Genomic DNA, 26093 nt, shown 5'->3' with positions numbered 1-26093 from the left:
TTTATATTTCTTTATAATTATCACAGCTGTGGAGTCTTGGACTCTTTGGGGAAGGTAAGCAGCCAGTCTGGGTTATAAATCCGTTCTCTGCTTCGCATACACAACCAATACTGTTATTTACGACGATTAAATTATGAAGTATGCACTGCTTATGGGGACTAAAGTCGTTATTTACGAGGATATCGCAGCTTTCAGGTCTGCTGAGGGGAAATGATGAGGTGGACCGGAGACAGAGTGAGCGGCTGGTGGGCTTTCATTCCAAGAGCAGCAACAAAAATCCAAATCAGGAGTCTTTTAAGCCTCAGTCGCGACTCTGGCGCCCATACTTGGCCTTTGGAGCTTGAATTCACCATGTTCCTCTGTCCTTCAGGCTTAAAGAGACCAATATTTCCAGCGCATCTGGACAGCTTCCTCTGACTATCAGCGACCCAGTAAGGACCAGACTGAAAAGCATAAACTTCTTTAAAGTTTGATATATTAAATGTGTAATCTGTGACAGTTAAGTTGCAATTCACAGCTCCAAACTGTAGATGTGGTGTGAATGAGTTCCAGTCACTACCAAATGTGTGTAAGGGTGTAGGCCTGGTATTCTCAGTTTATACTAAGTGCCCCTCAATCTGAAAGTTGCATGTGTTAGTTCAAACTGGAAAGCATTTTGTTTTCCAATGACACAATCCCAAATTTGTGCAGTATTTCCAACATATCTATAGTAGAAACCGATTTTGCTTTCCAATCACAGATGCTCGGGATATTTTGCATCAAAATGGCTTCTCCTCAGACCGCAGGCAGAGGGAATTTTAATTTTGGGAGGGCCTCCGCCCTGCAGGCCGGGCTGCCAACCCGACAGCGCGTAAAATGGAGACAACGGTGCTGAAAAAAAGCTTGGAGACATTACATAAAAACCGATTGCATTTCCTACACGTCGCCTCAGTGTTAGGACCAAGTAACTCCCTCCACACACACATAAACACAGGTTCCGTTAACTAACGCATGTGGTTACATCACAATATATGTGCTGGTATTGTTTTCTCGTAACATTGATCCCAAATTTGAAAGTGAAGGCTACTTTTGGTATTATGAAGAGAAAATGTTTTTTCCATCATTCACTACTCAGGTTGACGCAGATTAATCGGGCCACTGGGGGGTCATTTGTGACCAAAAGCGGGACTTTATGCCAGGATGGCCTACTATTCAGATTACAGCCTCACCAGCTCACTCCCAGCACTTGTTTTATCTCCCTCCAGACTGTCAAGCTGAAAAAACAGTAACAAAATAAAGCAGTTGGGAAAGCCACATCATAAATCTGTAAAGTTCTAATACGAGTTTATTAGAAGTCAATGATTTTATGTGGCCAAATCAGTCATCTAATGGCTGTTTAGGTTTACAAGCTACCAATAAAAGTATTTACAGTACAAAAAATGGCATTTATAGTGTCTCATTGGCTTTTCTAGCATAGGATTTGATATTAATTCCCCAAAACAAGTCAGTGAACAAGCATAAAACCAGCCGGGTATTATTATTATTATTATTATTATTATTAATATATGTTAGCGGTCAATTGATTTTCCTGTAGCAAAAGCCTTCATTTCCACCACATCTGGATTTAGAAAGAGTAAATCTAGACCGTATTATTCCTAATTACAATTTACGCATCCACGGGGTATTTTATTTTGAAAGTGAAATATTATCTACCAGAAGACTTAAAATGCAGGCACTGCCTGTAAGGAGAATGTATAACATTATAATCAGTTAAATGTATATATATATATATATATGTTTAAAATCTTCTACCAGTTTATTGTTATCTGGTAAATCTGTATTGCTGCAGTAGAAGCAAACACGTTTGACGCAAAGTCAACAATGAAATAAGGGTCAAATCGATGCTAATAGGTTATTCCAGCAAATACAATTACAAGATAATGGGCAGATATCCTGCAACAGGAAACTCAAAAACGACGGAATTTTTGTTTTAAAACAAGAAATGATCAAGTCCCAGACCCGTTTGCTGCTTTAGAGTATTATCACGCTTTGGCCAAAATATTTTTTATTGAAAAATAAAGTTTTATATACTTAATATTTGATCAGAAACAATTCAAAAAATATTTTTGTGCGTGATGTATTTTTAACTTCAGTTAATGTAATGTGTGTGTCTGTGGTTCCGCCTTGTAATCGTCTAGTAAAAACCAGTGATCATTATCCTGCTAATAAAGGACTATAACTGGTTTAATTAGAAATGTGTTTATAATACTGACATTTTATCTTTAATTTTGTTCCTTTTAACAGTGTGTAAATGCTGCTTCAGAAACAACCTGGTTCATAAATACTTTGTTTTACAGCTTTTGTACTTACTACTCGATCACGTCTGTTAACGGTGATGTCTGGATTAGGTGACCAGTGAAATACACGGTGCAGCCTATTTAACATAACAAAGAAGGTGACTGTTCCAAAGGCAGGTCTATATAGGCTATTTTAATTTAAAAGTGTTCATAAAACAGTATATTTCAACCTAAACATTTCAGTATACCTTGGTATTTCCAGTATAGTAAAACACAACGTATCAATATTTGACCTGATTGATGTAGCCCTGAGCCTAAATATTGATTCTATATGCATTCATGTCTAAGGTAGAGTAAACCTTACCACAGGAAACACTGAGTGATGTGTAATTTAAAACCTTAACATTTAGCACAATATGTAAAGACTGATACAGGCTTTCTAGTCTGATGGGAAACAACAGCAATAGATGCTTAGCAGTGCTAGCTACTGAGCATGATAACCTGATACAAGCTATATATTTTAATAACAGTACATGCCAGGGCCTCATAGATCATGTACAGCATTGCATTTCTCAGCTGAAAAGCCCGAGGAGGCTCCAGGGTTTCTCCCTGAGGGTCTTTAGAGCTCACATGGTAAACTTGTCTTTGTAAATGAAGTCAGTAGAGAGGTATTAACTGACTGTCCGCGGCAGCAAGGAAAAGCAAAAATGTATCATGATGTGAAGCACAGGCAATGAACAGTGACTAGAAATGCCCCGAGACACATCTACCTGACAAAAGTCCAGCTGTGATCCGCTGTGTATGTGTGTGTGTGTGTGTGTGTGTTTGCACCATCTTGCTTCAGTGAAAATAAAATCTGATAAAATTTATAAAGCTTTCTATGGAGCAATGTGGACAAAACATACAAATGTGATACTGTTACAACCCCTAAGATGTCTAGGGCAGTGGTGTTACTCGCTGTCTATACTGTGTAACATGTATGATAGCTACAGTATGTTACTGCCTCAGCGTCCATCTATTAACCCATCATACATAGATATGTGTCAGAGGGGTCCAATCCTATGTGTGGTTTAGCAGCTACATCTTCATTGTCTCAGTTACTCCTGCCTCTATTTCTGTCTCAGTTAATAAGTATATAATGGTTTAGTGCATGTGCTATATGATGTGCTGTAGACTTATGGTATTATGTGCATGCAATGTGTGTGTATGTAAGAGAGGCAAACACATTTTTGAAAGCAGTCGTACACTGTGATCCGTAGAGAACCTGTTTGTTATTACTTTACATAGAATAAATGAAAAAAAAGTATACTATTTTGAAATTCCTGACTTTGAAGAAACCCATATAACCCTTCACCCCTTGAAAATGACATTTTATGTTTTCTGGAGCTGATCACAGTCTTATGACAAACATCACTTCCAATTTACAGACCCTACAAAATCAATCAGATGTTGATACAAGTGTATGGTCATAGTGGAGACTGTACTTTGTTCTGATGTTGAAATGTATGGCATGATACAGAAAGCTGTTTCTGCTGTGAAGCCTCATATAAATGGTGTGATTACCAAGTGTGCAGAGGACAACAATCCTGCATCATAGTTTTATTTTCCTCATCATTATCAAATGCTAATTGGATCAATACTTCTATTTAGAGCAACACAGCATACAAGAAGCTACTTAGTAGTTAGCGACTGAATGTAGGATCTTTCTTCTCGCTACCTCCGAGTTGTCCTTTATGCTGCAAGTCTTCATCAAATCGGAACCCAGAACTACAATAAAGTTAAATGTTTCATAGAGGGTTGGCTTACAAACAGTGTCACAGCATACTTAGGAGACGTTGTTACCAACAACCTCATTTTAATTTTATCACTATTTCACACCAAATCCCAATGAGATGTGAAATATTGCTTTTGTGGTTTAACCTCTCTGTTGCATATCTTTTGTATATTTTGTGACTGGAGCAGCACGTCTTGTTTCATGTGTGAGTTCATTCACAGACATTTGTTGACCTGAACTGTTGCATTAAATTTTAGGGAAAAAAACTGTCCAATGAATAAATGCGTAGATTTAAACAATCAGACTTTGTGAACTTTATGTTTGTTCATTATTTTGTATTATTTCTGCTAATTGAGTTTGGGTTCGTTTCAAGCTGGAAACGCTTGAAGCTATTTTAATTAGCAGGCTGCCTGGTCTGAAGGCTTTGAAATGAGCTTCCACCCTCAATCACTTCTGCTTCACCTGCTGCTGTTGCCCTAAATGAAACATCGGGGCACTTGAAAACTCACACTTCATTTGCTAGCTTAACATACTTTAACTCTATAATGTCTATCACAAAAAGTAAAATTGATTTATTTTATGCTTCTCAGTTCACATTGACATTACAGATTGAGAAGTTTATTTAAGTAACAGTTAGCTCTGGTTTCTTTTAAATGACGTATATGTGGATTATAAAGGCAATTTCACTGTGACTGCGAAGAGTTTAGTTTTTGCTCGGGTCGTCCATTTTCTGCTGTGCACATATACTGCCAGCCCCCATCTCCAGCCTTCTGTGTGTTGTGTAGGTACCCCTGATGTCAGCGTAGCACACACAGCAGCTTATACAGTGCAGTCGTCATTCTGTGTGCAAAGATGTGGAAGCCAACAACTATGCCTGTGCTGGGGTAGCAGTGTCTGGTCTCAAGGTTTGTGACTGTCAATAATAAAAACCAACTTTCTTTAGAAATATGGGAGCTAGGTGACCTCTCTACAATACAGGGCCTCAAGATAAGTGAATGGTGTAGACCCCACCTTGGGTTTTACTCTACTTATGGTGTAAATTCTATAAAAAATGTTCAATTAACTGAATTACAAAAACAAACTAACATACAACAAACCCCATATTTTTGGAATCAAAGCAACAAGGCAGGGTTTGGAAGAATAAAGAAGAAGGTTTCAAGTTTCACAGTTGATGAGCCCTAAAATTTTGCAAATTACAATATACATACAACAGACTGGGGTACCACCTCTGACACCTTTCTGATATCTTAAAAGCATAAAATGATAATTTACTTTTACATTATTTGTTTACCTATTTACAGTATATTTGTCATACAGCATAAAGTTTTCTTTAAATGATACTTATCAAATCTGTGATCATAATTTAGCCAAAGCATTTGTCATTGTAATAAAAGCAAAGTCTAGTTGATGCTGTATGTTCAAATACACCTTATTGATATTAACAAAATACATTTAGAGTACTTTTTTAACATCACAGATCTTAGCTCAGCTTTACTTTTAACTGTGCACAAAGAATCAGAATAATTCTCCAGCACTAATATCAAATATGCTCACTTGTTTGTGACAATAACAAAACCATGTGGGTAATGCTGGACAAACATTGTCATCATAGTTGCATGCTAAAAATGTGAGTCATAATGTTTAGCACAAGTTCTGTTAGGAACACTCTGTGCACCAGTCTACCCTGTTAAGCAGATCCTTGATGATGCCAGGAGTGACAAGAAACAGAAATAATGCTGGGCGGGATGAGCATAATGGTCATTCACATTTAAGTTTGGCAGTTCCTTCGACATTTTACAACTGGACAAAAATAGAGTTGGAAAGAAAAGAAGTGTGAGCTGTGAGGTTTACATGCTAATGCTCAGCTTTAACCTGCATTCCTATATTAGTGCTAGAGTACTTAAGTAAAATTTCAGTGCAGCTGTACTTGTAATTTTTACTCCACTACATTAACTCTGCTGACTCATGATTTGCATAAAAAGAATATAATAAGCTTATAAAATATAATATCTTGTTATATATCAAACTAACACAAGTAGTACTTATTAGCTCCAAAGTATTCAGCACCAATGATAAAATGCTGCTCAATTATTAAGGCTTAAGTAACAATAAAACAATACAATATAGAAAATGATGATATGACACTTTTCTGCATAAAGGTTGTAGCATCTTCAACAGCACAAAAATCAGGCAAATAATCTAATGAGTGTATGTGTATGTAATTTTGATACCTAAAGACAGTTATCACTGTTACCTGACAATATTTTCATATTCTGACAAACTGTTGAATGCAGAACTGGTAACGGAGTATTTTAACATTGTGGTATTACTCTCTTAGTCAACGGTTGACTACTACTTCTACCACTGGTCACTAAGGACTTTTTAAATAGGTGCTTTAGTAATTTAGTGACATATCCATGGGCAAATCCAGGGGGTGGCCAGGGTGGCACCAGCCACCACCAGAATCTGATTGGCCATGACTGGTGGCTCCCCTGCCAGAGTCAAAATGCAATGCTTGTCAGTATTAAATAATGGAAAATGAAAAACAATGGCAAATTGTTGCCTTAGATACATCAAACACGTTTCTGGTGCTTTACAGTTGATACTGGCCGAATTAGTTACATTATATATCATGCATGCAGCATGATATTTGTACTTAGCACAAAGTAGCTGGCATGATTTACCTTAGTGAGGGAGTGTATGAGAGAGAGATTTATGTAAAATAAACAATTTCATTCTTAAAAATGATGGTTTATTATTTTATAAAGCTAGGGGTTTAATTCACCTTTTACATGTATTTCACATGTGCCACCCCACCAAGCCCTCCCTGTGTTTGTGCCCCAGCTTGGCCACCCTGTCTAAACCTTTCTAGATCCAAACCTGGGGATAGCATCTTTTCATTAGACACTTTGTGCAATGTAGTGTTTTAGACATAAGTAGTTGTCTCTGAGCCCAAGCTGAGGTAACCCAGTATGATGTCATCAGGGTTGTTTTCTCAGACTTTCAAAACTGCTCCAGACCAGAGAAGATGGTACATTAGGGCATACTGAGTATGACTCTACATGATGAGTAAACTTTATGTGTAAAATTGTCTTTTAAGTTCTGTTTGCTCTCTGTCCCATAAAAATTAAACACAAAAAGGAAAAACTCACTAAGCTAATGCAAATGTAATTACATTTTAGCTAAAACCAGCACTTCTATCTACAAATAAAAGGACCTCAGACCCTATTTGGTACTACAAGAAATATGTTATGTGGAGAATCATTATTAATCTATGAATGCAACAAAACTAATAAAAATTTTGATTATCTAATTTAAATTATAGATTAATTTTGAAAATTAACTTACAATCATTGGGAGCATGCTAATGAACAAACAATATGTTATGTAATTACTAAATGCCTCAGTAAACTTCAGTATTATGTTATTTCATTTCATGGATGTAAATGGTGAAGCAGGGATTCATTGGTAACAGCTCTGATGCTGAAACTAACAAACTTATCTATGTTTACTGAGGCAATGATTAAATCTGAGTGGATTTCAATAAAATGCGCCATGACTTTTTACAGTGAACTGCTTCATTTACAGTCTGGATGTCAACAACCCTGTGTTTGATGTAATGCTGCGAGAATGAGAGGACTGTACAGGCAACTGCATCAGAACGCAGCCAGACAGTGAACTGTGGCTTCTAAATGTTAATGTGCTATTAAACGCACTGCAAATTATACTGAAACCGTCCGCCACTGACACAGGACAGAACAAGAGAGAACAGATTTACAGCTTCATGACGGCATGCTGAACTTCATAACACACATTACTGTACGTTTGAAAAGGAGTGGCCAGCATTCATCATCACAGCACTACAGTGAGTGCACGAAGATGAACAGGAAGGTCCTCTATGAGCGCCCTCGGTGACCCCCTCCCACTCTATTGGTAAAACGATTACTCTTTGAGTCAAGTGTTGTTTACTTACAGTTTACTCTCCAGAGGACCATGTTGTTACTTTGCAGCAATTACTGCTTATTGACTCTGGATGTCTGCAACTCAAGAGGATAACTGCACTCTTCTCCAAAAGTTTGGACAAATGAAAGGAACACAATAGTTCACAAAGGAACTCACGGTACAGCCTGTTTTGCTTTGCTTGTGACACAAACTCTCAAATGCTTAAGAAAGTGTTTAGACTTTGTTGTGTTGTAGATTTCATCTGAAATGGATAAACTACCATTTGGCCCAATACACACTTAATAACCCCACTGAGCCTCATTGACACACTAGTACAGTTAGTCATTAAATATTTGAGTTTTGCAGCAACACATTGCCCAAACCTTTATGTTTTACACTTTAGAGTAGTTCCCAAAAATTTCAAAGATACCAAATGGTGCAGCTGAATTTTGGGGATTGAAGTCATCTGGAGTATTTCTATTTGATGCAGTAGTGCAGTTTTTCTTGGCTATTTGAGTCTTGATCTGGAAGGAATTGACACTGTATGTATAATACAACACACAGGACGGCATAAGATAATATTAACAGCCTTTAAGTAATACAGAGAGAAAATGAGAAAGTTTTGTTTCTAATCCACTTGTATCTTTCAAAACATGGTATATAAGGGCCTTATTAAACAACCAAGTTTCTTCGGTTTCCTTTTAACAATGTACAGAGGCTACATAAAATGTTCATACCTCTTCACATTTTGCACACTTTATTGTGTTTAGATTTAATTATGGATAAAATTGCCAATATCAATCTGCATCCAATAACCCTCGACAAGCTTTGCACATGTGGATTTGGGTAGTTTATCACAGTCTTCAGGTCTCAGCACTCTGGAACAGGGTTTCTTTAAGGACCTCTCTGTATTTGACCGCGTTCATCCTTCCCTCAGTTCTGACCAGTGCCCTGTCTCTGCTGCTGGGATGCCACCACCATGCTTCACTGTATGAACAATGTTAACACTGCCTGGTGTTCATCAGACAGCGCTCTTGGAGTCCTGCCCAAAGAGCTCAGTTTTTGTGTCTTCACTCACCATAAAGGCCTGAGTGATGGAGAGCTGCTGAGATTGTTGCCCTTCCAGTAGGTCCTCCATCTCTGCACAGGACTTCTGAAGCTTTGTTAGAGAGGTCACTGGGTTCTCTGTGACCTCTATGACCAAGCCCCTTCTTGCTCCGTTACTCAGTTTGGTCAGACGACAGATTCTGGTTCCAAACGTCTTCCATTTCATAATGACTGAGGACACTGTTCTGCTGGGAACTCTCAGAGCTTTAGAAATGTTTTATCCCTTTGTCCTGATCCATGTTTCACTACAGTTTTATCACAGAGGTCTACACAGAGCTCCTTTGTTATCATGGTCTGGTTTTTGTCATAACATAGAGTGTGAATTGTGGGACCTTATATAAACAGGTGAGTGCCTTTCAGTTCAGTTTGCCACAGGTGGACATCAAGTTCTAGACACGCGTCATGTGTCTGGAGTGTCAAAGCAAAGGCTCACTCTGAATAATTTTGAAATTGATCATTTCAGTTTTTCATTTTTAATAAATTGCAAATATTTCTAAAAACATATAGTCACTTTTAAAGTAATAGTTTAATACAATTTCAGAATGTGGGATGAAAACATCAATATCAGTCTTGTGGTTGTGTTGTATGTAAACAGCTGAAGTCAGGATGTGGTTAGCCTAGCTTAGCATAAAGACTGAAGGTGGGGGCAAACAATGAAACTATCAATACCACTGAGGCTCAATAATTAATACATTGTATCCCATTTGTTTTAACCATGCACATACAGTATGTAGTCTTTGCACTACATTACCCTAACCACATCCCGACTCCAGCCCTGTATTAACACACTGAGAAATTCAGATAAATTTTTTCATCTCACTTTCAACTACTAAGCAAATAAGGGTATTTTCTGCTTTGTTGCACCTGTTAATGCTACAGGAATAAAGAGTTTGATGGCTTCAGCAGAACAATTGCTCTCTTAAACTGAGTAAATGTTTAATCAGCCAAATAACTTAAAGCACCAAACAACTCTAGCATTTAAGACAGTACTTAAGTGCTTGAGTTGCAAATATTGTTGTCATTAAAGCCAAACTGCTATTTGAATTCTCCTCACTTTGTGTGTTAAGATACAGTATCTTCACTTAAATGTTGCTGCAGCAATTGTTCCAGACCTCATTCCCGGTATAGTTCACTTGACAGCAGCTGACCAGTCCATTCCTGTAGGATTTACATTCATGTGTACGTATTAACATCCAGAGTTCATGTGCAGTGTTAACAGCAGTGCAGGGTGCATGGCAGGCCCACAATGTGCATGGCTATCACACCACAGCTATCACATCCATGTCTCTGGTTAGTTGTACACACTGAAACACTAAGCCAACAGTCAGCCATGGGCCACCGTTGGGCCATCAGTGAGCATCTATCAGTGATTGTCTTCCCAGTGTGTCCCAAATCGTTGGCATTAGTTGAACCCTGTCGGCGGCTTTTTGGCTGATTTGGCATGTATTGAATCTCGACAGGGCTTCATCAGCGAGAGAGACCACTCTGACTGGCTGTTCAGCTTAGCAAATCAATGCACAAGAAGAAAATGGTTCGAGAGAGCCCCTTCAGCCTGTCGCTGTAGTATCCATGATTTTACCCATTTAGTGCAGTTTCTCCTTATTTTATGCCTAGATGACCTCCTTTCTTCTTCCACAACTAAAAGACCAAGGGCAGAGAACAACAGTGTCATTTGTAACTTCTGAGCAGACATACATGTAATTTCAGTTAGAATCAGGTATAAACAGCAGCTGATCTGAACAAGGGCTGGTTTGTTTACAGCTTGTATTTTCACTGTCTAAGTCTTCTTCTTTCCCTTTCTGAATGGTGAATACAGATAGCACCAGTAGTGTGTGCGGTATGTTCACGTGCCACTTTTTAAACCCAATTGACCAAAACAAAGGCAACATAAGGTGATACAACAGTCGGGGGTGACTCCGGGGGCGGAGGGTTGGAGCTTCGAATCACGGTGCAGTCAACATGTCGAAGTGTTCTTGGGTAAGACACTGAACCCCCAAGTTGCCCCTGATGGTTAGAGCCTTTGGTGTGTGTTGGCACCACAGACGGCTGCCTCAGTTTTGTACCGGAAACAAATTCCTTGGGTGTAACATACTTGGCCAAATAAAGGTGATTATCATTGTTATTATCCCTTCGTTACTACTAGTTATTTCACATCAGCTTGACATGTCCTGCCCTTAGCCAGAAAAACACTTAAATGTTAATAAACACGTTGTTCTGAAGTTACTGAAGAAACTCTTTCTGTATTAAACCAGACCAATTTGTTATATATAGATCTAATTTCCAGGAGAGAAGATTCAATAGTTTATGTTCTACTAGACATGTTCCATTAATAATTTGTTGCAACCCATCTTACTGTTAAGTTGGTCCTTCACTGAGATACTAGCACTTAATACAGTATTAATGTAAAATGTAAGTTATATCTACTTTAAATTTCTTTGGAATTTTGATTCAGTTTGGACCAAATTAGTGTACAGTTCACTCAGAATGCCAAGGAACACCAAGGATATCCTACAGTTCTGTATATTATTTTTGGAAAGCTTAATTTTATTTCAAGTTCTCTGAAGACCTCCAATTTTAAATCCATGGTGGACTGAACCATCCAAAAAGGACTCTGGACAGACAGAAACATACATATGAATTCCAGGTTTTTTTGGACACATTCTGCTCTTCACAAAAAGTTTATTGTCCATGTTCCTTCCTTGCACCTTATTGTGTACTTTCTGAATAACAATAATATTTCCACATTTGGAAACTTAGATTCAAGCATAAAGAAGAGCCATGCTGGTACATGTTCACATTAAATGACAAAGACACCAGAGAGAAAACAAAGACAATGTTTATTGAGATCTGTGATTCAGCAAAACACATGGGAAAACAACCACATAACCATTTTGTTTTACATTCAGAAAACATATATTTGGGCCTTTGGGGAAAAGCAACAAGTCTGAAAAAGCTGCCATTAATATTATCAATAAGATCTATTTAGAAACATTTTTTTTTAATTTCTGCCTAACAAAGTAAGCAGCTGATGGAAGTGGTGCTGGGTTAAGTGCTTGGGTTCTTCCTCTCCGCTGTTTGTTGGCATTTAGGTGGTGTGATTCAGGCAGTTTCAGGTTCCTGTGATCTTAACAATCCAGCCCAACAACTTGAAACTACCTACATCACACAACTCCAGAATGAAATCAGCACTTACTGGAGTTGAAGGTGGAAACTCCATCAAAACCAATGGGAAAGAAACTGATTTCTTCTGAAATATAATTATTACTAGATTAACACTTAACAATGAAACTAGTTGTGAAACTTCTCTCTCTCTCTCTCTCTCATATGTCATAAATGTATGAATTCAATTATAAGTTTATTATTGAGGTCATACTTAAAGGTGGTGTTGTACCAGACTACATTATATTCCTAATATTCTGATCCTGTCATGTATGTAGCTGGGGGGACAGAAATAATAAGACGCCTCTGAATATAATGTAGTCCAGTACACCTGTAACTATGACCTCAATAATAAACATGTAATTGAATTTATACACTTATGATCATTTAACAAAAAACTGAAACATCTTGAGCTTCATAAACACAAATGGTAAGGTGGAAGTGTTGCATTGAAGGGCATACAGTTGTACAGGTGTGCCTAATAAAGTGGCTGGTGAGTGTATATATAAAGTGTAACCACGCATGACAGAAACCAAGGCGGCATGTAATCCAGTGTTTACTGTAATCCATTGTTCAGTTTGTTATTGATGGATGAGTCTGAAATATGTCAGGGAGTAGCGGAGTAGTCAGGAGCTGCCAGTGTGAGCTGCAGGTGACAGGTTACACACATTTCTAGCTCCTTAATAAAGTAACCAAATGTTATGTGGCAAAACTACTCACGCCATGTGCAGCATGAAAACAAAAGTAGCCTAACATTTCACTCACACAGTAAGAGTTGAACCAATGATTAATGCTTCTTGTGGATGGATGAAGTATGTATATGGTTTGCAAATGTAATACCACTTGGCTGGTTAAATTCTTCTAGTTGATATTATGGCCCACTTTCAGCTTGGCCTTCAAATAAAGTGCTGTAGATTATCTGGCTAAACTGATGCTTCATTTAAAACATGTTTCTTCTTCTGACTGCTCATGTTTCTTGCCCCATCTGATTGTTGTAGCTAGATGGGCACAGTGTTGTCATGACCAGTCAGTAGAGGTCCAAGTTGTATTGTATAAAGTGTTTTCCTGTGTGTTCGCACAGAAAGCAAAACTAATTTTCACCTCGTGTTTGTGCAGCCAATGTTTGTTCACACAAACAGCCGTTGTACTGGGAAAGCACCCAGCGTACAGCAGTAACCAAAGCTGCTCAAATTAGCTAATGTTAGCTAGGTAGTTGGTTGGCTAGTTAGCTAAACAATATAAAGTTAAATGGCACCCTGGGCTTGCCCTTTGAACAAGCAGCCTGTAGCCTTACATGAATGAGATATGAGCATACTTCTCTATCTACTGCAAACAGTAATATCCAGGTAGAAAACAAAATAGTTTGTCCAAATGTCATAGTAGCTCCAGAGAAATAAAAACAGTCAGGGGCGCAGAAGAAAAAGAAAAGGCGGAATGGAGAAAACCGTCTGTGAATGAATGATTGCAGGCAGACTTTAAAGTAAAAATCACACAGGCCACAGATGGAGAAAGTTTCAATTACATGACCTATCACACTGATGAATAGCTCAAACAAATTTCACCCCAGCTCTTCTAAGACCATGGAGCCACCTCTGGCTGTGAGCTAGCAACAACCATGTGTATGTCAGCATGTTTGGGTTCAGCTCAGCCTCTGACTTATTTCTTTATGTTATTTCCCTCTAGTGCCTTTCGTTTTCGCTCTTGCGTCATGATATATCAATGTTTTCACTCATGTTGAAGTATTTCGAACTCATGCACATGTATCGGTGCATCATTTAGCACCACCCCGGGCGAATTTACATCTACATGTGTCTTTCCTTTAACTCTGATATCATACCACCACTAAGATTCGCTTTGCATACTGTCTGGACATGCAGTAAAGACATGACGTTAACAGAGACAAGAACATACCAAGAAAATTAAGGCAATTTATTGCTGTTTATTGTTTCTAATATTTATGACTTTACAGAACAACTTTGCATAAACTCTTTGTATTGTCTTTCCTTTGTTTTGCACTTCATCCCCTAAAACTATTCTCCACAGTTGGCAAGGCTACACTGTTTTACAGATTACACTTTGCACCTATAATTCACATGTGTGGCAAGCTTTGAAACACCTAAAGACAACTAGGGCTTTATATATACCAAAAGACTGACAAATGCAGAGCCGTCTGAACAGTATTACAGTTTAACTGTAATATAAGTACAAAAACTCACTTAAGATTTTTCCAGACAGTTTCAAGACTTGCAGCATTGTCTTCCTTTGGTTATAATTAAATGATTAAAGTGCAGGTGACTGAATCATATCCAAAAAGTAAAACCCCTTGAGCACCAGGTTTATGCTCGACTTAATGAATAGGCTATTAAAAAAAAAAAAAAGTTTAGAAATGTCTTTCTGCCATGATCTGAAGCAGCGAGATGATGACATATGATGAACTTTGTCAGGAAACCGAGATGGCCTGAGACCAGCTGGTGTGTGGATTAAATAGAAGAATTTAAATTAGGAATGATGTGAGGGATGGTTTCGTAGATGGAGATGCCTGTGAAAAAGAAAAGAAAAGTCAAATCTGCTCAGTCTCAGAGAATCAGTCGGTGCATTCCAAGGACAAAACTGAGCATCAAAGGAGAATGAGAGACTGGAAGGATGACAAAGAAGGCACAAACCTGCTTTGTGGTGTCTTTAGTTGAGGACCAGTAGACAATAAGGGGCAATAAGGCTGCTGTAAAACCACACTATGCAGTAATATACACCACTGGTACAACCACCTCCTCCACTTCCTCCAACCACCAATAAACTAGTTGGCCAATTGCCCCTGTGGTAAAAAGTGACGCTAGGAGAGAGAGAGAGACAGGCAGGAAATGGAAAGAGGCAGACATGAAGCAGGAGGCAGTGTGGCGGTCCCAACATGGCGCCTGCGGCCCTGCAGCCTGGGAACTGAGGCTGTCCTCCCTCCTTCCTCTACAACTGTCCTCCTCATCTTTCCTCTCTTCCTCTATTTCCTCTCCTAGTGTGTTTCCTTCTGCCTGTTTGACTCTTGCTCTTTGTAGTTGCTTCATTTTATCTCCACTGAATTATAGTCAGCACTGCTTTCCTTGCAGCGCCCCTTCTTTTCCTCCCCTCTATGCCTAACAAACAGACGGCAGCTGGCAGTTGCAGCAGCAGCAGAGGAAGTTCAGCCATGTGTTCCTGATCAAAGCTCCACAGTGAAGCCCCGCGGGTCGCTTCTCCTGTGACGTTTAGCCAGTGAACAAACAGGGATGGTCAGGAGGAACGGAGTTCTATTGCTGACTCGCTACACTGTCGCATTGTGGCGAAATGTCAGACAACAGAATGGTTTGTTTGCCCGTGTTTTACCACCAACAACTCACCTCAACTTAGCCAATTAGATATGTACTGTAAAAGGGTCCTCCACTCTCCACTCAGCTGTCTTGAACCCTTGCAGGAAACAGGACAATGGTTATTTAGTGTGCCTGTAAAGAGAACTACAGAGACTACTGGAGCCTTTTACTGCAGCTCTATCAGTGCATCTGATACTGATTACACTGCTAGAGCCTGGTGTTGTGGTGAATTTGTAGTACAGATAGAAATGAAATGCTTTATGCAGGAGTCAAGCACAGTCCTGACGGATGCAACCAAGCAAGTTTTTTCTGTAGCAGTGAGACTGATGTCTCTACAATCACAGCTGCTACTTCCTCATTTAGAAATTAACAGGAGACTTAAGTAAAAATGAATATGGAAAAGAATTTGTTCTGCCTGTGTTATAAAATGTATTTGAGAACAGGAAGTGGAACTCACCAGCTTTTAGAAATAGAAACGAGAAAGCTCTCACAGGAAATGTGACATCAGTCGAACCACTGACATGTTCCCCGCAGACCAGAGGGATCTAGGAAACAAATACAACAAGCAAAACTACAAATCAGAGAGTTTCCAGTGGCATGGACATGGTATGAATGAATCTGGATGTTATACTACTGCTGCTGCTAATGTTACTACAGGTACAGCTACTTCTGTGACTATTACTACCACTCCATTTATGACAACTGTGGCATTTCTATTTGTTTTGCTTTCTGTGGTCTTCACGCTAACACATATGCAACTAAATAGCCCATATTTCATGTGCTATTTGATGCAAACGCAAAATAAATTCTTGGAAATGGCTTTTGTTTATTTCATAGGAGCACAAGATAGGAACCTAACCGTAAAGTTTGGTCAGCTTGTACATCACAGTTAAACCACCTCTGGCCTGCACACTGGTTTATTTTAAGGAAAATTACAGATGCCGATTTTTAAAGAGAGAAGATGACGACCATAAAGACACGCTATAAATGCATAATTATAATATGTAACAATTCCAGTGTGTTTAAAAAAAAAGAAACACCAAACATTGACAGTGCTTTAAAAATATCATAGTAATATAGCCTATATTTATTTGAAACAAAAAGTGAATGCAGCATCTGAAACTATAAAAAAAATAATTTATGGAAGTTATTTTTAAATAGCATGATATTTACTTTAAAAAAAGGGCAGTAGAAATTAAAGCACATTATTCAAACTACAAAACAGACTGAAGCTGTGGTCATGCAGACAGCAGGGCAGCTTTACAGAATGTCCCCCAAAATGATAGCAGCTAGACAAACGTTCCATCTTTCAGGGCAGTAGGTCCACCACTGAAGAAACCTCTGTGAAGTGGGGCTGGGTTTAGAACATAAGCTCATAAACTAATAAACAGATTCTAGTATTTTAGGTTGGCTAGATTTAATGTGGATGAGTTTTAGTTCATGCAGCAAAACAAGACAGTATCAGTTCAATGGGAGATTTTGCCATTTGACCGGACAGAACCAAAACATTTGTTTTAAAGTATTGCTAGTATATACATATTTAAGTGTACGATCAGTGAGTTTTATCATTTAAAGAGTGGGATAGTTTTAATTCTCAATGAATAAAATGTTAAAATGTGGACTGTCTAACAATTATCATTATATTAGTTATTTGAATTGTACATTTTAAACTCTGCAGTAGGAAATGTATTGTTTTTTTTAAAAAGCACATCAGTGTCCCGCTTTAACACACAAGCTCATGGTACCATGTCCTAAAACGTAGCCCACTAGGAGACTTTCCTCCGGACTTTTAAGAAGACTTTACTGAGATTCTAATCTTGGCACGTTGAAAGTGATGCACTGTGGCAATATTTCTAACACTCCGGTTGAAACACTGGTGGACGCCTTTCAGTAGTAAATGAATAAATAAATAAAGGGAGGATTACAAATCAGCTGTCTGTGGCTTTTTTAACGGTCTTCTGTCGTTACGCACAGAAATGGGCACCATCTCACCATCAGAGGACGATGGGCAGACTGAGTCCCAGGTCCTCGGATGGGAAATGAAAAGAAAATTGAGCTAAATATAAATTGCCTCAGATTTGTATTTGAAAAAGAAGTGGAGAGATGCGCTGGAACACAGGAGAATTAGACCTGGGGAAATAAAGATAGCGTCCTAACCCCCAGAATACACAGATCAGAAGTTTCCTCTTCCTTTAGGTAAGTGTGGACATTTCAAAAGTAAGAGCCAAAAAAAGAAAGAATCCTGAACACAGGTATGAACATGAACAGCGTGCGAATGCTTATATTTTGATTTCCACGATAATATTTCACACTGCTGTCTCGTTAAGCTGTCCTCACTCTATTTCATCTCCAAGACATATTGCCACATATCGAAATAATACATTTAGGAAGTAATATCTTTTTCGTCTTTGACCAACTGACTGATCTCATACCAGCTAAATAACGATACAAGTCGAGCCTTGTGGAAACTGTGTGTGCGTCCAGAATGAGAGGTGTGTAAAAGTGCAGCTACAAGGAGCAGACGTTGCACGTACAGTTGGTCGCGATCTCCATCACTCTATTCTCCTGCAGCTGCTGCTCCATCTTCATTCTCCGGTTCTGGATCTTCCTCTAGCCAGCATCCAGGCGCAGACGGCCGGGCGGTCTGCCGCAGTGACCGTACGCCTTCACCCGGCCTCATCTGGAAAGGATGGAGGGAGAAAGACGGGGTCACATTTAAAAAATATATATTATTCATCTTTCATTACTAGTAATGGAAAGGAAAGCTTTAAACAAAGACGAAATACAACGGCTAAGGCAGGCAATAGCCTGAACTCTCTTCTGTATGCAAGTGGCATCGCTGAGCACACGAAAATCCTGCAACTCGAAATTTCCAAGAATTGGTGAAAAGAGATTTTTTTTTAATTTGCATTTGTTTGTTCCATGGTACGCCAAAATGCATAATAAAATAGTATAATTACTGCTTATAACAGCAAAAATAATAATATTACTAGGAAGAAAAGGAATTCCACACACTAAATGAATCCCTTCGTGTGTGAGTGTGTGTGTGTGTGTGTCCTGCTGTCTTCTCTGTGTGCTTGTCTATAAAGACAATGTGAAACGTAACGTTTTGATCACAATAAAACTGCAGCAATGTAACAACGTGATGTAGGTTAGATGAAACAGATTGTAGGCCCAGTAGGTAGGCTACACTGGAACTGGACTGTGATGAGCTGTGAAACGTGATACACGTTACAGACACCCCTGTTAGCCTGGTTCGGAAAAGTGGTTTAACGTCCTCTAAGCCACACTTCACTTTATTAAGCTCATTTTAAACATCTGAGCATCAACACACACTGACTCTTTAAATGGGCCGAGAGTGAACACGGACTGAGATGTGGGCTTGTTTGCTAAGGAATATACTGAAGTCCTGACCCACACGATTTGTTCTTACAGTCCCGCTTCTCAACTGCTTAAACAGCTATTATAATAATAATAATAATAATAATAATAATAATAATAATAATAATAATAAACGTGCGAATTCCGTTTCATAACTCACGGAGAGGTAGCAGATCTTTTAGCTTTCAACACGGGAGTATAAATAAATATTGGAGCAATTTATTAACTATTTATTTTGTGATCTCAGAAAATGTTTTTGCAGTTTACAAACTGGTGAGCGACCGAAAAGGAACAGTTTGAAGAGGAGGCGGCATAAAGAACTATAGGCACGAACACCCGCCTGTACAAGGCCGTGGATACATGCACACATATCTGCAAATTCCAGTCAACAGCTGCCTATATCGTATTTTTTATACAAATGCATCTTGTGGGTTAAAAGAGGCAAACACACGTCATTATTTGCAAAGGTCATTTTATTCCCACTTTGATGTTCTGGTCAGAGTGTTTGAGTGGCCCTGAGAGGTTTCCAGCTTCTTTAGCAGCAGCCAGCGAATATTAAACCTCAGCTGAGGCAGCCTTTGTTGTTGACGACAAATTCTGCTCGATTTAGACCGAAACTATGGTTTAATAATCATAATTTCTGAATACATGCCCCCTACTGTAGCTATTGTTTTAACAAAGCAGCTTTTTGTCTCTGAAGAAGTCCAACAGGGCTATATCAGATTAATAGATATCCAGTCTTCCACGTTTATATGCAGCTTGTTGACAGTATATATTAAAAACTACTTTAAAAAACCTGACTGACATATTGGGCTGACATTTTAAATTTAGTGAATGCAATAGAAGGCCATTAAAAAGTAAATGCTTACCGTCTAAAGCTACAGTCAGCTAAAACACATAAAACGTTTCTTTTCACCCACAGGTCAAATTGCTGCGAACCAGCAAAATCCAATTAAAAAAAGTCCTGATTGGTTCTTTACTTAGGAATGAAACAGAAGGCTCATCAGCGTCTCTGTAATAACCAGCAGCTGTAGTGAGGAGAGACAGATGATTGTAGAGTTATGGGTCGAGCAAATCAGCATTTTAGTTTTTTGCGTGTGTGTGAAGGAGAGAAAACTGTCTTTGTTGTGTTTGAAGAAACTACAATATTATGCTTACACTGTTTGTTTCTGTCGTGCTGATCCACTGGATGGAACACACCTTTATTTAGCTGTTGATAATAAAACCGCCCTTGTAACTTTTAATATATAGATTTGATCCAGCCATGCCATCACCGTGCGCGTGTTTTGGACAACTGCGTACATATATTCACAGACACGTTCCTCTGCATGCAAATGAGGTGATCAAAAAACGAATAGCACTGCTTTTGGTTTGTGTCAGGGTGGGATACAGCTGGACACACAGGCCCAGCCGGCCCGGCCCTGGGTCCTTCCGCAATAAATCCATTTCAGGCAGAGAAGGAGAGAAGTGGGGGGTAGAATGACTGTCTTTGTTTTTAAGAGCCCGCCATAAAAAGAAATAAAGAGAAGTCAGAAACAGTGTGAAGCAGACAGGAAGGAGAGACAGACAGAGGAGTCACCTTGTCTCGCCTCCAAACCGACACCACCACCCCCACCCCCCAGGCTGCTGCTATGGTCCAGCTCCCTGCTATTACTGCCCTCTGTCCATGCCTTCTGCTGCTGCTTCTTCCCTGGTTCTGCTTGGCTACCCCGTGCCTGTTTACAGCCCACCTCCATCTGTTGGTTCTGTCTCCTCTTCTTTTGACGCATCTATCCTTCCTTCTCCTCTCCATCGCGCCTATCTCTGCTCATCCCCCGCTTCTTTCATTCTTCTCATCCTTCCTTTATTCATTTTCCTTATCATTCCCCATCTCTTCTTTCCTTCCCCCCCTTTCTTTCTTTATCTGCACATCCAGTCATCGTCTCTACCTCTCCTTTCTTACCTTGTGTCAGTGGTCCTGGTCCGCTCTCCCCCTCTCAGGCCATCTTCCTCTGTGCTGCCGCAGCTGCCGCAGCAGTCCCTGCGTCTGTTTTGGGCTGGAACCGAGTGACATCCTTCTTTACTCCTTTCCCTTAGTTCCTCGTGTCGTCTATCGGGGAGCATCGACAGCACTTCTCTTCCTCGTACCTCCCTTTTTCGGTGTGGACTATCCCATGCGCTACGGGGGTAACCGGTCGCTTTCCTTCAGAGTAAGGTCTGAGTATGCGTGTTGTCCACTGGAGAGAAGGTGTGCAAAGAGGTGTAGTTTGTGTTGGACTGATGTTAACAGTAAACACGTGCGTTCGCCCATTTTGGTGCGCTCATGCCCCATTCTCCTCATATTATTAACCTGGTTAGTTTGACGCGGCGGCAGGTTGCCGGAGCGTCGGTGCTTTGACTACCTTGGAGTCTTTGGGTTGTGTGTGGGATGCGGCAGGGCGGGGTAGGGAGCTCCATTAAGGAGTTAATGGAAACGCTCATTCACTGGGCGTGTGTGTGTGTGTGTGTGTGTGTGTGTGTGTGTGTGTTGCGCTCTATGTGCAGCGCAGGAGAAACATTCGCGTGAAGAAGGCTCATATTTTGTGTTGATGGGCATGGAGGCAGGTTTTTGACTGAAAATGCTTATTTAGCCTACTATCAGAGGTTCGCGGACAGACCACGCCCCACACTCTGCCCGACTGTTCTTTCCTTTCTTACTTATTAATAACAGTAAATCGACTATAGGATCCATCAAAACGCTCTGTCCATATTTCACTGCTGCTTCAAAGGAGAACCTGAAAATGGGCAGGAGGTCGAGGCAGAGTCGGCCTGACTCACATGCATCCAATTATGGAGCAGTTCAGTGCAGCGGTGTAGAGGATTCGGTCAGTATCATCGCTCTGAGATAGCGGAGTGTTTTAATGTTCCCGAGGAATGTATGGAGAAAAGAATGTAAAGGTAGCAAACGTATAGTTCCAAGAGTTCCAACAGAGCTGCCGGGGTTAAATGAAGAGCAATTTTTCCTTCAGAGCGCCGGCCCGACCAAAAAAAAAAAAAAAAAACCCAGCTGCAGAGGGCTTGAACGCCAGGATTAGGCTCCCCCCACGTCTGTAAGGTTTTCCTCACATACGTGGTCCAGCATTAAAAATGAACAGTAGTCTTTGTTACTTATCTTCAAGTATGAAATACTGCAGATTTTACTGAACATGGTGAAGACAGACAGCTGGATGAAAACTCCAGCGGCATCCTAAAGCCCTTTAAAGGATCTCTGCATATATAAGCATCTGGTTTCTACTTCGCTTTAATAGTCATATTATATATCTTCAGAAAACAAACGATGCGAATATTGGTTTCAACCATTGGTCAGGTATATTATTTTTCCATAAACAGATGGAGTATTTTTTTTTTTTTTTTTACAAATTTTGGCAATGATGGTTTCACAAAAATACTATAACATGTGGGCTGCTGTTTAATATTACAAATAAGAACAAGAAGGGAGAGAATGCAAAGCACAGTCTTAAATCATGTTTACAACATGAGTAGAGTGTCTCCAGAGAAAGAGTCCTACCGAATTGGATAAAACTAACTACTGCATCTCACTCTTTCTGCAGATGCTGCACTAACAGGCAGCGGAAGGATTTGGCAACAAATTCCAGGAAAGGAAAGAGACAACAACCATACCGATGCTGATGGCGGCTCTCAAACTGGATTTGGGGTGTGATGGGCCGGATGCAGTGCAGGCTGTCTGTTTGCAGGAGTCGCTGTTGTCTCTCACACACCTCATTCAACTAAACGCTACAGCCTAAACAGCATAAGTTTCATATATTCCCATCATATGTGACATTGATACAAACTGCTGCTGCTGCACAGAGTGTTTCCGTGGCTGAATCAGAGAGAAACCAAACAGAGGACACAAAACAACCTAAAGCTTCATGGGAATTAGGCTACTGAAGCAATTTATAGTAAAACTGGCCTCATTTCTGTTTGCACTCACATGTAAGGAGCTGGAAGAGCTCTGCTACATTTTGACAATTTAACTCCACAGTAAAAAAAAAAAAGAAAGAAAGAAAGAAGGAGAAGTTAGAATTAGCCTATTTTATAATAAGCGTGCAATATACTAATGTGTAACTACATGATTCGCGATAAATGCTTAGTGGCTACGTGTATTGCTGTTGTCTTTAAACGTGTCTACGTCCGTATTTTGAAGTTTTGTGATGAGTTGACCCCATGTGGGTCTGAATGAATGTTACTTTATAGTTACTTCGCAGTGTCTGCCAGTACCCTGACACAACATATACGGGCTTCTTCCTCGTTTCCTTACTATTTAAACTGCAGAAGAAGATGGAATGTGTCTGTCCATTCGCTCCTGACAGCAGGCACCAACGCGCAAGGTACAAAACACAAATATAGCCTAGGAATAAAATAAACACATAAACATATGTTCCACCCCTGGCTTGTGCATGTGACTTGCACAAGGACGACTGTAGACGTTTCCATGATGGAAGCGGTTTTATTTCTATCACAGCTGTTGTGTTTTCAGATGGGCTGATTTTAAATTTTATTGCCTAAGTTGGTAGTGAGGCCTCCGTATCCTGAGCCATGTTCATTTGCAAAGGTAATTTACCCTGTTATCAAAAACAAGCAAAGCAAACTAAACAGGGTTGTTCCTGCTTTCTGTTTGAACTTCATCCTACAGTTTTGCTTCCCCTTCTGGAGTCCAGCAGGCACCAATAATAATAAAAATTCAAAATCAGTCAGTTTATTTTCTTTCATATAGGCTATTCAGACCCCATTTACCAGAACCGTATAACGCTTGACTTGAGCACTAACTGGACTTGAAATTGACAGGGAAATAAAGCGTTATTATTACATACAAAAAAAGAAATATTTCAGAATTGAGGCAGATTAAGTCATCTCCGTTCCTTTTGTTTGCCAAAAAGTCGCAGACACACTGACATGTACAGTATGTTAGTGTATGTCTCACTCTTTGTCAGACTGTCACAGAAAACTGCGCTTCGGGATGATACTGTACGAAAAGCACTGTCAGCGTTTAACCGTGTCTTGCTGTGTAATGGATCATTTGTAGGGGACCTATAATAACATATGAGCTCCAGATCGTTTCTAACACCTATATAAAGTTCCACTTAATTTAGAAAGGGTGATATAGTGCCAAATTTCTCTGTCTAGCTCCAGTCAGTGGAATATTAACGGGATCAACGGGATCAACGTAAACTGATAATCACATTAACACCAGTCCTCGACCAAAAGTTTCTTCCCCCCTGGAAGAAAAGAAAAGCCGGCATGTTCCTGACTAGTACAAAACTCAACTGCATAGCTTCGAGCTATGAGCCCAGATGGAGAACAACAGAGTGTGCGGTTTGTGGATGAGCGCACATCTGGTGTCCAGATCGGCTTTTCACTTCATATCTTGCCACTTTCGGCTCTAACTCTAGGATAATGAGTCAAATCTGTTTGCTAAGGGCCACTTCTGACTGGCTCACTGAAAAGATATTACCAAATGTGGAACGGGAAAGTAAAGTGGGCCCTTCTTCGATGGTTAAACGGAGGATCACCTGGGGCTGCACTCCTGTTTGCATAGGTTACTGCAGACGGGATGGCGAAGGACAACGGTGGTGGCCATAATGGAGGGTTACTTGACTTCTTTGTTATGTCTCTCCTGCGTTACCTGTCGCCCAGTCTGTCAGTCTCATTGGTGTGGATGCAATAACAGTGGCCCTTGTGGTTTTCGCCGCCTTTCTCTGGCTGGTTGTGACGATGCCCTGTTCAGTGTGTGTGTGTGTGTGTGTGTGTGTGTGTGTGTAAAGTAAGAGAGGGGCATCCTGTTTTCAAAAATGACATTCCAGTGATTCAACCCCTCCCCCGCCCCTCTTTTTCTCTTCTCTCCGTCCACCTTGGTAAACTCCCCCCTCCCATCAGGTCAAGCTCGTATAACTCGTTGCTATGACAACGTGACCCAGTTCGCTATAAAGTCTTACAGCACAGAAAAAAGGCCCGAAACTCCCACTCTGCCTTTATTGCAGAGTGTGTGCGTCACTGAATGACAAGGATGAACAGAATCCAAGTCGGAATAGACTCTGACCTCTCTCACTCCAGTGAACGAGTCATATGGGCATTGAGACCTTTTCTAAATCGGGCCAGTGAGCGCATTATGAGAATTAAAACCTGTTTATGGAACTGGATTTGCATTTCTTGCAGGCGGAGGTTGAGGTCTTTTTGTATTAACTCTAGTTTCACTGCCCTCCGAGCAGATCAATAGGGTGACCTGCTGCAGCTGCACGGTCTGCACAGCCACACACGGGGGCTGCAAAGGCCGTTTTATTACAGTTACAGATCCGGTACCCCCTTTTACTGGCCCTGGGAGAATAGCGAATAAATTGCGCAAAGTGAAGGAAAGCGCAGTCATCAATTATTCAATATTAGACTGGCGAGTGACATTCAAAGGAGCAAAACTGATGAAAGCCCTCATCTACTGAATCTCACAGTGAAGTGGCCGTGTTTTGTTGCATTCTCTGAAACCGAGATGCGCAGTATAACATAGATAAAAGCGACCAGCTGTCACAATCAGCACGTATTTAATCATTTTCATCTGACCTTAATCTGCATATTTACAGAACATTAACATAGCCTGTAGTTTTGATTTAGTAGGCTATGTGGATAAATACAGGATTACCGGTAACACTGCATTACAAACATGTACCAAGGAAAGCGTGTGAGGAAATGACGTGATAATCAATGAATAAGAACAATTTCGAATCAGGGAATATGGACGAGTTACTGAAAAACTAAATTGGGGTCAACATAGCGTGTTAATGAAATAACCTTGTTAATAAAATCCACACCACATGTGGTAATGCTGCATGGTAAAAGCTCATAGGCTACCAAAGCCAGATGTCTTCTTCTGGACATGTGGGCTTTCAGAAGTAGCAGAGATATTTATAGTTATGCCAACTATGTCTGCTCTTCAATTATTCAAACATCTTCAGAAATCGGGGGGGTCTGGATCAGTCAACACTCCAGTGAAGGCATTTCCCACAAAGTGAGTTCACTCGTTTGTTGCTCATTTCCAGCACCTCTGAGACACATATGCTCTGATGTTTAAGTACAGCTGTGAAACCCATTTTCCTAGCAGTGTTCATT

The 26093-nt window shown here is 40.0% G+C and overlaps 1 long non-coding RNA gene across 1 annotated transcript; it reads right to left on the bottom strand.

The window, feature by feature from the left end:
- Positions 1 to 14203: 14203 nt before the first annotated feature.
- LOC109964775 (uncharacterized) lies at positions 14204 to 21238 on the bottom strand. The gene is made up of 4 exons (XR_002275554.1): positions 20920 to 21238; positions 18131 to 18276; positions 16054 to 16141; positions 14204 to 15693 (listed from the first exon to the last, which is right to left on the bottom strand). It is a non-coding gene; the product is annotated as an uncharacterized LOC109964775 (long non-coding RNA).
- Between the last annotated feature and the right edge of the window lie 4855 nt (positions 21239 to 26093).

This window comes from Monopterus albus, unplaced genomic scaffold (assembly GCF_001952655.1).
Source record: "Monopterus albus unplaced genomic scaffold, M_albus_1.0 scaffold92.1, whole genome shotgun sequence".
Taxonomy (NCBI): Eukaryota; Metazoa; Chordata; class Actinopteri; order Synbranchiformes; family Synbranchidae; genus Monopterus; species Monopterus albus.
The sequence above is the reverse complement of the archived record's forward strand: the minus strand, read 5'-3'. Positions and strand labels throughout refer to the sequence as shown.